The sequence below is a fragment of the Lissotriton vulgaris genome, chromosome 9 (genome assembly GCF_964263255.1).
Source record: "Lissotriton vulgaris chromosome 9, aLisVul1.2, whole genome shotgun sequence".
Lineage (NCBI taxonomy): Eukaryota > Metazoa > Chordata > Amphibia > Caudata > Salamandridae > Lissotriton > Lissotriton vulgaris.
The window spans coordinates 375,537,190-375,553,475 of NC_141697.1; positions in this window are offsets into that span (position 1 = coordinate 375,537,190).

A 16,286-nucleotide genomic window follows, 5' to 3' on the forward strand; every position below is an offset into this window, starting at 1 on the left:
GCACAGTGGATTGGTGCCTGAATTTACATCTGATAGTAAGTAAGTACACTGTCGCCAGGCACTGTCCTCTGTACCTGGCATTTATGGACTTTCCTACCGCATTTGACCGCGTAAACAGAACTAAACTATGGCAGATGCTGAGTAATTTGGAATTTGGGGGTGGACATTGCACTAGTAAATTTTCTGCATGATCTCAACGAAAACTTGAGTGCCAAGATTAGGTATGGCCGATCAGGTGAAATCTCCGATTCGTTTTCCTTAGTCAGCGGTGTACGCCAAGGGTGTGTGTTGGCACTGTTACTTTTTATCTTGTATATAAATAATTTGGGGGCTTGTCTATTACAGTCAACAAACAACGGGCCGAAAATCAATACTTAACTGTCCTGGCTCTGCTATTTGCCGATGATGCCGTACTGATGGCTAGAACACCATGTGCCCTTCGTAATTTGGTAGATTAATTTGTGATCTTTATGAACACCTTAGATAGGAAAACCAATTACAAAACATCTCATATTATGGCATGCGATCCTGGAAAAAATGCTTTAGTTGCACTAAACTTGGAAGGTAAACGGCTAAGTGGAGTGACAAAATTTCTGGTATCTAGAAATGGCGTATGACGCAAGTAACTCTTGGCAGACGCAAGTAACCACTGCATGGCGGAATTTAGGGAGGGCAGCTGGTTCTCTTTTTAATTTGGCTGAAAGGGATGGTAGGTCCACTATTTCCCCTTTTCTTATATTATACAAAATGCAGGGAGTCCCAACGTCTCCTTACGGAGCAAGGGTTTGGGGTTTTTGTACTGCTACCCCAATCCATGCATAGGAAAACAGAATCTCTTCTCCCTATAGTGCCATTTTTATCTTACACTCCGAATTAAGCCTATGGTATATATCAGACACTGTCAGACTAGCTCCCCTATTGCTCTGGGTTAATATCTAGAGCAAAGTGAGGGTTTGTTTTAATAGGGCAGTAATTAATGATTGTCTAAGCCTGGATGAGGGTTTATCCATTCCCTGGTTGCACTATGGGCGAAATTCCTTGGGTGAAGTCGGCCTGTCAGAATTGTTCAGTTCTACTGGTCTGATAAAAAAAACAGTAAAAACACAGTGAAACAGAGATTTACTGACCACACTTTTTTTCAAGCGGTCTTGAGAGACAGACAGGGACTTCCACGGGGCATACCGAACAGGAACCTAGTAGGTTTTCGGTCCGATGAGCAGAAGCCACAAATGAAGTGAGCAGGGCTCTTGGAACCCGGACGCCCATGTAGCAGTTCTGTACCGCTCGCTAAGTTTTTTTCTTCCAGACCGGGGAGAAGACCATTGATCTTTTGTGAAGGCCCACAATTTTGTGGACTCATTTTTCTGTGTGATCGAGGGCAGGCCGTACCTTAGCAAGTACGTACCACCCAGGTCACTATATCTGGTCCTGACGAAAACCCATAATCATTTGACGGTTGAAACATGTAGACCTATTTTCTTTTCTTTTGTAATAAATCACATATCACACTTTCGCTATTTTTAAAAACACTACACATCTTAAGACACCAAAGTCTTCCAAATTAGGCATAGGTGTCACAATAATTTTTTATGGGGGTTCAAACACTCAGGAATAAACTCTTGCAGTGAGTAGCATTTGAACCCTTTTTACACCACTTCGCCTCTTTTAAAGTTATTGCACATATAAATAAAAGAAGAAACCCGCTCCACTGTAACCAGGTTTCGAAGCACACCCTGTTGGCACTCGGCCTTCGGGGTGGGACCCCAGTGATGAAGCATGTCACCAACCAGGTTGGTGAGTGAAGGGTCTTCAAAAAGGACATGCGATGTCCTGCTAAGGTTGGGCACATTGTGCTTTGAATGAGCCTTAAGCTCTAGGTACAGAGCCTTTCTCTGCTACCTATCCAGGGGGTACTCCTCCTTTGTTTGCTTAGGTCCACTATTTCCCCTTTTCTTATATTATACAAAATGCAGGGAGTCCCAACGTCTCCTTACGGAGCAAGGGTTTGGGGTTTTTGTACTGCTACCCCAATCCATGCATAGGAAAACAGAATCACTTCTCCCTATAGTACCACTTTTATCTTACACTCCGAATTAAGCCTAGGGTATATATCAGACACTGTCAGACTGGCCCCCCTATTGCTCGGGGTAATATCTAGAGCAAAGTGAGGGCTTGTTTTAATAGGGCAGTAATTAATGATTGTCTAAGCCTGGATGAGGGTTTATGCATTCCCTGGTTGCACTATGGGCGAAATTCCTTGGGTGAAGTCGGCCTGTCAGAATTGTTCAGTTCTACTGGTCTGATAAAAAAACAGTAAAAACACAGTGAAACAGAAATTCACTGACCACACTTTTTTTCAAGCGGTCTTGAGAGACAGCGATTAGGCACACTATCTGTTACTATCATTCCACGCTTGCCACGGTCGACATACCACTGTACCTTACGTTAGAGCTGACCCGTTGGGAGAGGTCACTATTATTTGGATCAGGGTCGGTCTGGCATTTGTTTTTTTTCTATGAACAGGTAGGGGTATGGAGTAAAGAGCTCCCCCTTGCTGTGTAATGGCAGGGCAATCTTTGTTACATTTCATGTTTTTCTGTGACTTTTATTGGTGTTTCTCTCAGCTATTTTCTAAATCTCTACTGAGAAAATGAGCCTTTTGGAAATGTAGAGTGGCTCTAGCTTATCTTCAAATATTAAACCGCACAGAAACTTGTTACAGTGTCTATTGTGTTTTTTAAGATGCCTATCCGTAGCAGAAAATCAATGGAGGGGGGTCCTATTAGCTGCTCGCAGGGGTTCTTCTTTTTCGGTATTTGTTTCTCTGTCATGATAAAGATCAAATAAAGAATTATTCATTGATTTTGAATGAAGATTTTCCCTTCTTCACCTGGGAACAATTGATTATAGTATATGAAACACACAAATAAAGTAAGGAAAGTTAGTAGATGCACGTCATCGTTAGCAAATGGAACCCACTCGTCCGAAGGTGTCGTCGACATCCGTTGCTTCTCCTCCTGATTCCCACAGTAAATATTCACACTGATCCATAGTTTAACTAATGTTGCAATGTCAGTTATATGGAGGAATTTTATCATGAGAACCTTCTTACCTAAGCAGTTAGCTGCATTCAGTGTCCCGTTGTGAAGACAAAGGGTTAGTCAAAAGGCAATGAAACAAATCTATTGACAGTGTCCTGGTTATGCATATACATGTTATATCTGTTCTTTTATTCTACCAGTCTAGCCATTATAAATCCACAGCAAATTCATTGTTAAAGCAGGGTGAGCGAATGTGGTGTGGTTAAGCAAAAATGTATAATCTTAAAGTAAGACTTTCTTTAATATGATGCTAGTGCTAGGCAAATATTCTAAAGAAACATCTATTTAGCCGTGAGCAAGAGTCAAAAGAAAAATGGTTTGGGCCTAGTAGCAGAAAAGAATATACTGCTTTTTTACGCATGCTTTTTCCCTGTAGGTAATTACAATGCGGTCATTACAACGACCGCATTGTAACCACGCATATCATAACACCGCAAGTCCTAACAACGACTTGCGGAGGGTGGGCGCTGGATGTTGGAATAGTATAATTTACTATTCCAACTCCAGTATGTGCAAAAGTAGGGAAGGTGTTGGATTTTAAATCCAGCATTTTCTGCCTCCTCCGCATGTCGGTGTTCTGACTTGCAGAGTAATGGTATGCATGGTTACAAAGTGGTTGTTGTAACGACCGCGTTGTAATTCCCTGCGGGGAAAAGTTTTCGTGGCAAATGATGTATATCAGCAGAAACAAATTGAAAACAATAGCCTACTGCATTTTCACTTCACATTATTTTCCTACATGTTTAAAGCAAGCATATTTTCCCTACGTGTGGTTAATTTTTGCAGCTATTAGCAGTGTTTTAAGTGCATTCTAAACGGTAATTATAATACGTGGATGCAAGTCGTATTTGATTTTTACATTTCTTTCTAACAACAGCACACCAAAAAAATCTATTTCCTATGGTAAGTAGGTCCTAACTATAACTATACAGTGACATCCGCCACTGTGTAATGCTTCATGTATATACATGTAGATAATATATATATTCATAAATTACACACACAAATAATCTATGATTGCCATCTGTAGGGGGCCCCACTATGTTCAACTGTAGACCCATATGTGTGCCCCCCCAAAATAAAATCACTCCTAAAGAAGCCTCTGCAGTTTACTAGAAGTCCTGTAGTGGCATATGGGATACCCCAAACCACCTAAGGGGTCTGTGTGTAGGGTATGGACTTGCAGTGACAAGAACGACCACCAAATGGCTCCCCATTGCGGGGCACCACATTTTTTACTTCTGAGTTGTCCTTCAGTAGTTATCATAGTAGTGCCTTCGTGTGGCTGAGATGAAGAATTTTACGAACGGAATGACCCCGACAAGTGTGGGCTGAGCCTGGGGGACAGACCATCTCTGCCTTCGGCCTACAGTGATCAACCAGACGTGAGCAATGATAGTACATCTAAGTCATACCCATCATAGCTCCTGGCCATAAGTAGCTGTGATTCACATGCATGCTGTGCTTTAAATGGACCGGTACTGTCGGGTACTGAGTACCACCACTTTTTAGGTTGTGCCTAGAGTAAGCACCCATGCACTGCTCTGCGAGACTTGTTGTGGTGGAATAGCGAATAGACCCCGCTGACTCTCCGCACATATTTGTCATTGGCTTGTGTCATTGTCTGTCCTAAATGCTGGATCTGATTCGTAAATAGGATTGTTAGTCCCTCCTTAGTATTGCCTCCTCTTCATCTCCTCCCCCCAGCTGTCCGTGCCTTCTTCCCCTGCCCGACCTCTGTCCCATTGTCTGTGCCTTCTCCCCCCGCTGTCCGTGCTTTCTACCTCAATCCCCGCACTCCTGTTGGCCATGCCTTCTCCCCACCCCACCTCCTGTTGTCTGTGATGCCAACCATTTGCAATGCAATAGGTCTCGCATTAAATTCACATACATGCTATGCTTTAAACGGACTGGTACTGTCCGGTCTGGAGGGAGCCACTCACAGCAGATGGTGAATGAGTACCACCACTTTTTAGGTCTCACCTAGGCAGCGCGCATGCGCTGCTCTAGGAGATGACCTTTAGAAATCGGTCAGCTCTTTTCAAGAACTCGTGCTTGTGCTGGCATCCACCTTGCGGGAGTGAGCATCGGCACGTCAACCATTTGTTTTAAATTAGCACGGCCATGCGCACCGCTCCTCGCTCCCGCAAGCACGAGTGCTTGAAAACAGCTTTCCCTCCCCTACCCTACCTCACATCCCTCTCTCTCCTGCAGTGCTTTCACCTGCTCCCCTGACAACTACGCGCGCCGCTCCTCGCCCGCAGTTTTGCTCTATCCTGCAGCACTCCCTCATCTTATCCCACAAGCGCGGTCTGCCTCCGAGGTGTCGCCCTTTTTCCCAGCAGAGCTGGTGTGTGTTTTGCAGCCGGGTAGTCACCCAGTCCATTCAGCTTGTTATCCACTGTACAGGCTGCTGCTGGACGCTGTCCGTGCACCACGTGCCCCATCACCCTGTTGTTAACTTCTGCTTTTCCCAATAAGGACGAATTTACTTGGCTATGAAATAATTAAACAACCATGTTTCTCCCTGGGAGCGTGGAATGTAGTTGTTCAATCGCATCCTCACTTTTATAGACTTTGTGACCCTGAAATTCGCATTTAGCCTCCTTTGATTTCGGTTCCTATGTCTTCTTAAAATGGGAGCACATCGAACCTGCCTTCTGTGCGCTATAGTAAACTTCAAGTGGATCTTTTGCCTTTACATCTGGAGGGAGCCACTCGCAGCAGATGGTGAATGAGTGTTTGGCAGACCAGCATTATGTCATCAACCCCCTCCCCAAAAGCTTGCCCTGTGTGTCATAGGCTGCTGGCCACTCATCCCCAGAGCCTGCTGTATGAGAGGGTTTCTCCCTCCCAGGCCCCTGCCCCCACGATCAGAAGCTTTTCCTGTGCTGGTCTATAAGCCCCGCCCCTCGCCCTCTACACAGGAGCAAGCCGGATGCAGCCCTCATTTGCATTCTTGCATTGTCTGTTTCCATTCTATCTTGTTTCCTCAGTCTCGTCTGGGATTTTTATCTCAACACTTGTGTTTTTTTCCCCTTTCTATTTTAGTCTTCGACTCGACTTAGCTGCATAGTTTTCTCCATTTATCTGCCGACTTCTGAGCTAATATATCGGGGTAGCACCATGGGTAAACGTATACTGAGATTGCGTTCTTTCAGGCGATGGTTACACAGCAAGACTAGCGGGTGAGGTTACCGGATAACGCAACGTCATTGGAGACCTCGTGTTTCAGTCTTAAGCATTCCTCCAAACCCAGTGCATTCCGGGAGCTGTAGTTTTGGTTCGCCTCAATTGTCAAATCCTCCGGACATTACCTGTGACGTCAGCTACACACCCTTGGGCTGCTGTACTGCCCCATGAAATATACTGCATGCCTGCTGTGAAGTGCTGGCACTGCCCCATTAAATGTACAGCATCCCCACTGATAAGTGCCCGTACTGCCCCATTAAAAGTAGAGCATCCCTTCTGTGAAGTGCTGGTACTGCCCATTAAATGTACAGCAGCCTTTCTGTTAAGTGCCGGTACTGCCAATTAAATGTACAGCAGTCCTGCTGTGAAGTGCTGGTACTTCCCTCAGTAAATGCACAGCATCCCTGCTGTGATGTGCTGGTACTATTCCATACAATGTACAGCATCCCCAATGTGTAGTGCGGGTACTGCCCATTAAATGTACAGAGGCCCTCTGGGAAGTGCTGGTACTGTCCCATACAATGTGCAGCATCTCTGCTTTTAAATGGTTGTACTGCGCCATTGAATGTACGGCATCCCTCCTGTGAAGTGCTGGCACTGCCCCATTAAATGTACAGCAGCCCTGTGGGAAGTTCAGTACTGTCCCGTTTAATGTACAACTACCCCGCTGTGAACTGCTATTACTGCCCCATTAGAGAAATCAGCCCGGTGGGTGATAATGTGCTGCATGGCTAAACACTTATAAGGTCCCAAAGACGAGACCTATTGGCTATGCCAATGCTTGTTTATTTTGGGAGGGAGAGTACTAGCACTCCTCATGTGAAATGTAAAACTTTTAATTGCCACTTCTCAGAAACAAGCATGCACTATGGTAAAGAGTACCTGCACTTCTATTTTTCCATTTCAAGCACTGCATACATGCCAACATTTTAAAATAAAATAGGAGTGGAAGAATGAGAAAAATAAATGGATGAGGGGGGTTATACGTTTTCCAGTTGACTAACATGTTTGTTTTTGTTGTTTATATAGCGTGTATTCGCTCAGTGAAGCTATGGGAGTGCTTTACATGAGCAAAAGTTACGTTACACAAGAACATTGAAACATAATTGTTTTTTTAAGCGAGAGGCAACCTAAACCATCATGGCTTTATATCGGGAATCTCCCGCCTTAATCGAGTCTGTTGACATGCATGCGTGAAGGTTCCTACATGCTTGTTGTGTCGGGGCAATCTACTCTCAGAGGGCACCTGGGATGTACTTGGCCTAGCACGTAGCCTTATATTCATGAATGAATCACACGGACACTGGGGAACTGTTGGTGGCTCTGCACGTCGTAGCCAACTGGTGTACGTAAGTGCAAAGACCCCTTTTATTAGATAGGTCACGTGGTGGTCACGCTGCACGCATAGTGCGCCACAAGCGTAAGTAAGCTAGAACACAACATTCCTCCCCAAATACAAAAAAAAAACAAAAGAAAAATGGGAAGAAACACCAAGTACCCAGGATGGGTAGCTATCACAAATAATCACATTCAGTCTTTGGGATTCGCTCAACAGTCTCTGGTTGACAATTTGCTTAAATATGAAATGGAACAGTCTTACGTGAAATAGTCCCGCAGCCGGCAGGATGGCTCAGGGTTCCTCCGCAGCCGATATTGAGAGGCCCCTCTGGCCGGTGTGACACCATCCCCAGCCGGGGATGGTGGTTCGCTGTTGTGGGCAATAGAATCATCTTCACACCGCTCAGCACTGACGTCTTCCGGTTCTTCGGGGAAACCACTATGTTCACCTGTCGACTCCTGAGACATCTCCCCAGTGTGACAACCTCTGGACACCGGGGGACTGACAGTCACTGGGCCTGATAGTGTCTGGGTCTCTGGTGACTCAGGCGCGGTACCCAGTTTTGTTTAAGGATGATACCTCTTAAAGTGGGACACATTACGTGTCACAGTTTTTCGGCCTCGGATTGCTATGACACTTGTTCCTTTCACATTGACTATCCTCCATGGCTTCTTCTCATACGTCAGCCTAAATTTCCCGCTGGTGACACGATTCTTCAGCAATACTAGATCTCCGCGGGTGACCTGCGAAGCCTTGGCTCTCCAGCGCCTGCTGGCTTGGGCATAGGACTTCTGACTTTTTGCCTCGATCCAATCTTCATCAGATAATTCGGGCTTCCACTGAGGATGATGCGGGATAGAGTCTGCAACCACTCGCCCCATGAGAACATGTCCTGGTGCCATCCCAGTAGTGGTGTGTGGCGTTTGTCGATAGCTCCTCAGAAACATAAATATCGCCAGCTCCAATGATTGTCCTTTGTCGTGGGCGATTTGTATCCCTTTATTGAGGGTTTGCATGAAGCGCTCCACTTTGCCATTAGCTTGTGGCCATCGAGGAGTGATCCTACGATGCCGGATTCCCAATGCACTGAGGTAGCTGGCCAGTTCTTGTCCCTGAAACGGAGGGCCGTTGTCCGTACGTAGTTCTTTCATCACTCCATGAGCAGCCACTATTTTTTCCAGTTTGGGAATGACTTCCGTAGCGCTGGTGGTTGAAACTATCTCTACTTCCGGGTATTTGGAGTGGTCGTCAGTGGCCACCATGGTGTGTCGCCCATCCGGGAGGGTGCCAAAATCCAGACTAACACATTCCCATGGGTGTCGTGGCCGGGGCTCAGGTATGACTGGTGCCTCTCGAGGGGCATCCCCTGTGACCTGGCAAGCTGCACACGATCAAACCGTGTTTTCCACCAGGTCGTCCATGAAGGGGAACCACACCTTGGTCCGCAATCGAGATTTCGTTTTGACCATCCCTTGATGGCCGACATGGGCCAGTTGTACCACTTGAGCCATTAAGGACGACGGTATTACCAGTCGATGGCCTCTCAACAGGCATCCAGTGCCATCTTCGTTCAGTTCTCCCCTCACGTGATGAAGGCTCTCCATGATGCGCTGTGCTTCAGGTGTCAGTATTTTCCATTCCTCTTTGGCTCTGTGCCAGTTTCCGTTCTGTAGTGTCATTCGGGCCCTTTGTAGGAAGTCGTCCTTCCGGATGGCCTCTGCGATGCTTTCTAGTGATATGGGCATTGGGCATGATCGGGCCGTGACACACCTCACATACGCTTCGGTGTCTGCCGCATCCTCCATTTCCTCCTGAGTGGCTGCTCGCGGATGCCGTGAAAGATAATCTGCAGGATTCCTGGATCCAGGCTGATACTTTACTTGGCAGTTGTAGTCTTGAAGCTGGAGCATCCACTTTTCAATGCGAGGTGGAGGTTTTGTGGAGGTCCCTGAGAAGAGAGCAACCAATGGTTTGTGGTCGGTGGCTACTACAAACGGTTTCCCATATACATACAGATGGAAGTGCCGGACCCCCAATGGATCGCTATCGCTTCTTTCTCGATTTGAGAATATAGTTGTTCAGTCTCCGTGAGGAAGCGGCTGGCGAAGGCTACCGGGGTCCAATCTTCATCGGCTCGTTGCCGTTGCATCAGGACAGCTCCCAATCCTACAGGACCAGCATCCACGGCTACAAGCTTTAGCTTTCGGGGATCGAAGAAGGCCAGCATTGTGGCGTCGGACAGCGCTCCTTTAATTTCTTGGAATGCTTTCATCTGTTCCGGCCCCCATCTCCACGGCGTGTTGTCTTTTGTAAGTTCTCTCAGCGGGAGTGTGAGGTTGGCGAGGTCCCGGATGAACCTCCCACAGTAGTTTACCATCCCCAGAAAGCTGTGACGGTGGTGGGGGGAGCAGCTTCCTTGATATCTTTTACCTTGTCTGGGTCTGGATAGATCCCCTCCGTGGAGAAAGTGTATCCAAAGAACAGCAGCTTCCTTTTAGAAACTCACACTTTTCCCGGTGTAAGGTGAGACCGGCTCCTCGGAGCTTCTGGAACACCTGCGTTAGTCGGTTGTTGTGTTCATGTACGGTGCGGGCGTGTATCATGATGTCATCAGTGACGTTTATCACACCTGGTATGTCCGCGATCAGTTCTTGTATGACGTTTTGAAAGACCTCGGTCGCGCTGAATACACCAAAGCTGAGGCGAGTGTACCACCGGAGTCCTAAGTGGGTCGAGAAGGTCGTGATGTTGCGTGACTCTTCATCGAGTACCAGTTGGTGATATCCGGAGCGCAAATCTAGCTTTGAGAACCAGCTCGCTCCCACCATTTCTCCTATTAGGTCATTAATTGTGGGCGTAATGTGGCGCTCCCTCTTGATGGCGGCGTTGGGGAGGCGCATATCTACACAAATACGGACAGCACCTGGATGTTTCGGCTTTCGTGTGACCACTATGGGTGAGACCCAGGGAGTTGGGCCCGTCACCTTTTCTATTATTCCTGCCGCTTCTAGCTTCTTGAGCTCCTCTTCGACGAGGGGTCGGAGATGGAAAGCAATACGGCGATGTCTTAGTGCCACCGGCTGGACGGTGTGGTCGATGTGGAGATGTACCTTGCTCCCGGTGAACTTCCCAATGCCTTTGAAGATGTCAGAGAATTCTGCTATGAGCTGTTGAATCGACTCCTGAAGTACTCCAAACGCGAACTTGACCACTCACAGGTCTTCCGCTGCCCGACACCTGAGTAGCATGCCTTGCACGTCTTCTGCCACGAAGATGTTGGTGATGATGGATTGGCCTCCATGCGAGACAGACGTTCTGAATTTTCCTCGGATCCGGAGGGGGGTGTCCTGTCAGTATGCGAAAACAACGATGGGTGTCAGACTCAGAAGCGGTGGTGGGTCTAGGGTTTGATGTAGGGTAGTAGCCATGAGGTTAATGGTCGCGCCTGTGTCTACCACGGCCATGAGCTCTTGTCCACCCACCCGGATTCCACATTGAGGCAGTCGCCTAGCTTGTTGGGTCGCGGTGCCAATCATATGCACCTTGTGCACGATTCTCTCCTCCTCCTCGTCATCGTCCATGTCACTCTGACTGGTGTTTCCTTCGGGCAAGGCATTCACTACTTGTCGAGGTTTTCGGTACTTTTTGGATCTACAGACCTTTTCGAAGTGATTGAACCGGCCACAGCCGGAGCATCGCTTTCCTTTGGCCGGGCACTCCGCTGCCGGATGGGGTGTTACCCCCCCCCCCCACAGTACCCACAGGTCTTCCCTGTCGTTGCCGCGGCGGCCCCCGCGGGTTTCTTAGTCCACTTCGTTGGTGACTTGACTGTTATTTTGTTGACCGATTCGATCTTCACCGGCGCTTGGAGAGCGGCTTCCACATGGGCTGCTCGGGCCTTTGACAGCTCTTTGGTGCGACCCAGAGTTAGAATGTCTGCTAGGGGCTTCCCCGATTCTTCTAGGATGAGTTCCCTGAGTTTGGCTGATGCGCATCCCTGGATGATCTGTCCACGGATCTCCTCAGTGGCATCCGCAAATCCACAGGTTGACGACAAGCTGTTTAGCCTTGCATGGTATGTGTCCAGTGACTCTTCGGGCAGCTGTCGTGCTTGCCTAAATATGAACCTCTCATAGTCCTGATTGGCCATGGGCTCGAAGTATGCGTTCAGGGCATTTATGAGGGAGTGGTGATTCTTGGACGGTACTTCCACTAGAGTTTTGGCGATATTATGAACATCCTTTCCCCCTAGGTGAAGAACCATGGCTCGTTTCTGGTCAAAGGTTCAAAAGGTTCAAAATAAGCTTTATTCGATATTCAAACAAATATCATATAAGCATACATTGTTATACAGATTTGTAAAACATTAAAAATACGAGAAATAAAAAATCATCCAATGGTCGAAAAGAAATTAAAAAGCATTAGTATAAAGACTATTAAAAATGAGTAAAAGACGACAGTTAAAAACAAGACTGATTGTTTTCTCCGATATTAGTCTAAAGTATTCCTAAATTTTATCAATAATTTTAAAAACTGCTCCATTTTTGTTATCACCTCCCTGTCTTCGAGTTCCTGTAACCGCTCATAGGCAAGTTTACATGACCTGAGATTCCATCTTTTGAGCAGGGGTAATAATAAAGCTTTTCTCAATAACCCATAATATTTACAAAAAAGAATGGTATGGATATTAGTTTGTTGAGATATGTTATCACAGGGGCAGGAGCAAAGAGTCCGAGACCAATCATTACTTAATGGAAATGTTACATAACGAAAAAAAGAACCCAGTCTGAATCTGGTAAGCAGCATCCTTGAATAACACGAGAAGTCTGTTGAAAGGTAAAGCTGGAGGCCCTTGTGTGGTGTCACCCTTTGATATGCCAGAATAGTATCACAGTGCTTCTGTTTATTCCATCTGGCTGTTTCCAGGTGGGCCATTAGCGTCTTTCTTAGGCCTTTCCGTGAGATATTTTCTAAAGAAGAAGGGTCTGTAAACCATTCTTGGCGCCCAATTTCCAGAAAGAACTTTTTGACGTAGGCCAACCATTTTGGTAGAGAATGTTTAGCCCCTTCCAATTTCAAGATGTCTTGTATCACCTCTCTATTAAAATCAGTCTCATGTGTAGTCCAAATTTTGTGCCGAAGAAGGGGAGGTTCAGATTTTATAAGATCTGATATATAGGGTAGATCCAATTCGATGTGCATCTGATACACCGAAGTTGCCTTTGAGGAGGCCAGGAGATACCTAAGAAAATTATTTTCCACAATTTGTATTGGCGAGAGGTTTTTGTCAATTCCCCAAAGGCCTGCCCCATATGTAGCAGTGCTAACACATTTTGCTTTATATACTGTTAATAATTGTTTCACCGGTCTTCCCCCTATTTTACTTGCGAAATCACGGAGCCCGCCAATTGCATTCACAAAAGCAAGTTTCCTCTTGACTATTGCCGCCTTCCAGGATAACTTTCTATGAAGGCAGATACCCAAGTAGGTGAATACCTCCATTGTTTCCAATTTTTGGCCCTCGATGTAGATAGGGCAGGGTTTTTTTTTATGTCCTTTATTGCTTAGCATGGAGTAAGATTTGCCTATATTTACCTTAAGACCCTTGTTCTTCATGAATACCGTAAACTCTGAGACTGCCTTTTGTAGGCCCATTCTAGTCTGGGATAGGATTGCGGCATCGTCTGCATAGAGCAGGATTGGAATCGGTTGTCCACCTATTTTTAGGAAATCACACTCGATGTTTTTGAGATGCTCGCCAATCGCATTTATATAGAGGGAGAAGAGCAGAGGTGCCAAAATGCACCCCTGTCTGACCCCTCTATTGATGTTAAAACGTGGCGAGCACTCTCCCCTCAGACCAAATCTAACTCTAGCTCCGGCTTCTCTGTACAGCGCCTTAATGAATAGTAGGATTGATGGATCTATCCCAAATTGTTGTAATGTGTCCCATAGTAGGTCATGCTGGACGCAGTCAAATGCTGACGTGAGGTCTATGTACGTTATGTACAGGCTGCATTTTTTAATATTGATGTATTTGGATTTAATTAGATGCAGATTGAGGACCTGTTCAATCGTCCCCCTACCTGTCCGAAAGCCATATTGTAATTGCGACAATACGGTTTTTTCCTCCAGCCAGATGGTAAGTCTTTTCAGAATTATTCGACCGACGATTTTCATCAGGGTATCGAGGAGGGATATAGGCCGATAACATGATGGCGAGTGTCTGTCTCCTTTTTTAAAAATTGGAATTACAATTGCCTCTCCCCATGTTGGAAGGAGGTCGACCATATTTATTGAGTTTAGTACAGAGGTCAGAAGAGGTACCCAAAATTCCATTTCCGCCTTGTATACGTCTGCAGGAATTGCATCCGGGCCAGGTGCCTTCCCTGCAGGGCTTTCTGCGATCGCCAGTTCCACCTCCTCAAGTGAAAAAGGGGTTATCCGGGGACTTTCTTGGTGTGGGTTTGACTTTAATAAAGAGAGGCATTCTAATTCCAGAGTATTCAAACATGTGGGATTCGAATATAACTTCTGGAAATGTTCCACCCACGTCTCTCCACTTATTGCCATATCCAAGTTCCTTTCAGGTATTTTCACCCATGGTAAGGGGGAATTAATGAGTCTCCAGAAGGCTGACATATCACCCATTTCTGATGTTATGACCAAGTTCTGCCATGCTTCCTGTTTTAGTGTCCTTTTCCTATTTTTTATGGCTAAACGGTATTGAATCCTTGCCAGACGTATTTCTGTTTGGGGTTTGGGTATGACATGCAGTAGGTTTTTTAGATATTTCAAAGCCTTCGAACAATTTGCATCAAACCATCCTTTATGTTCAATGGGACCTGGTTTAAACTGTCTTGTTAGAAGTTCTTTCAGAGTATCCTGAATTTTGATGAAGGCTTTACAGATGTCATCGGGGTTGTTATTAATAGTAAGACAGGTATAGATCTCCTCCTTCCTGTTTTCGACTAAGTTTTTAAGAAGGTTATTCGGATTGATTTTGGACCATTTAACACAATATCCATTTGTAGCTCCCATTATAATAGGTTGTTGATAATTAACCTTGTGTGGGCTTTGATTTTTCATAGAACCCGGTAGCTCGATTGACATGGACAAAGGATAGTGGTCACTGTATAGGTGGTCAAGGGTGTTCCAGTTTTGTATTAACGTTGCGTGTGTTTTTGAGAATAGAATAAAATCTATGGTGGTATTTAAACCTCTGCCATGAAAGGTTGATTTGTGAGGTCGCGGGGTGTGAAGAAGCTCATTTACAAAACGTAGATTAAATGAGGTCACAAAATTATTGAAAAGATCCCCAGGTATTGTGTGCAAAAAATGGTTAAACGTAGCGTTGACAGAGTCTGAATCATATGCCACGAAGATGTCACAATCGTCTCTAACCATGTGTGGGCAAATATGGCAATTGAGATCGCCCAAGAAGGCTATTGCACACTCTCCGCCAGATGATTCTTTAATATTTAGCAACGCTTGATGAAGATTTTGCAAGTCAGCCCCCAATTTTTCTACCGGGAGATTGTTGTAGAAGTTGACAATTAACAATAACAGTGACGGGGCAATGTCCATTACAATTACCTGAAAAGAGTCTCTCAGTATTGTTTTCCTAATCCTATGAGCAACTTCTACGCTAATATAAGAGCATAGCCCCCCTTTATGTCTGCCCTGTTTACTCATGGCAGCCGGGGAGTGAAATGTCTGAAAACCTTGGAGATGGATGGGAGAAATGGCCCAGGTTTCCTGAAAACACAAGATGGAATATTGGTTAACAACCTGTAGCCAGTCCGGTATTGTAGTTTTTGAAGAGAGTCCTGCCAGATTCCATGAAAGGAATTGGAGGATGAGCGTATTGTCTCGGTCTGCCTTTTGGATGGAGATTAGGTTGTCAGATGTATTTAAGGAAAGACAGGATAGACTTATGGGATTACCCCTTTCTAGAATTGTTACTCTGTTTCTAGACTCGTTTACTGTAAGGTTTTGAATGGACCCATCTAGTGGATCGTTCTGTATGGCATCAGTATAAGTAATTATATGATCCCGACTCCCCCTATCATGATTTAGTTCCTTGTGTTGATTGAGTCATTCTACGTCGTCCAGCCCGTACAGTGTCTCATAGTAGTTGTGGCAAGGTAAATTCCATGTTGGATTAACGAACGGGGGGGGTTGAAGGAACCCCTCTGGGTAATGCCGTGGAGTCGGCAGATGAGTGTAATCAATCAGAGGAAAAAATGGCTGTTCTCTTATTCCGTTCCTTCGGTTGTAATTCCTGTAATGCACAGGCGTGGGATTATCATAGTAAGGTTTTGATTGATGTAATTTAGGGTGCATTAATGCCTCAGGATAAAAATAGGCTAGGGGTTTTGGTGAAATAGGACCCCTGTTAAGACCCGAAAACCAGTCTATAATGTGCGTAATGACCCTTGGGTCTTTAAAAGTAACAATTACTACGTCCCCTTCAATATCTTTGGGGCGGATCCCAATCCAATGGGTTCTTTTGACCATTATTATGTCACCATTTATGTGAGGGGGTAGGGGCCTATTTTCTCTGAGCCAAAAAATCACCTTATTTTTTAGGCTGTGATGGTTTTCATAGCCTCCTGTAGGAGGTAATGGTAACACTCCCGTCAGAACGATAA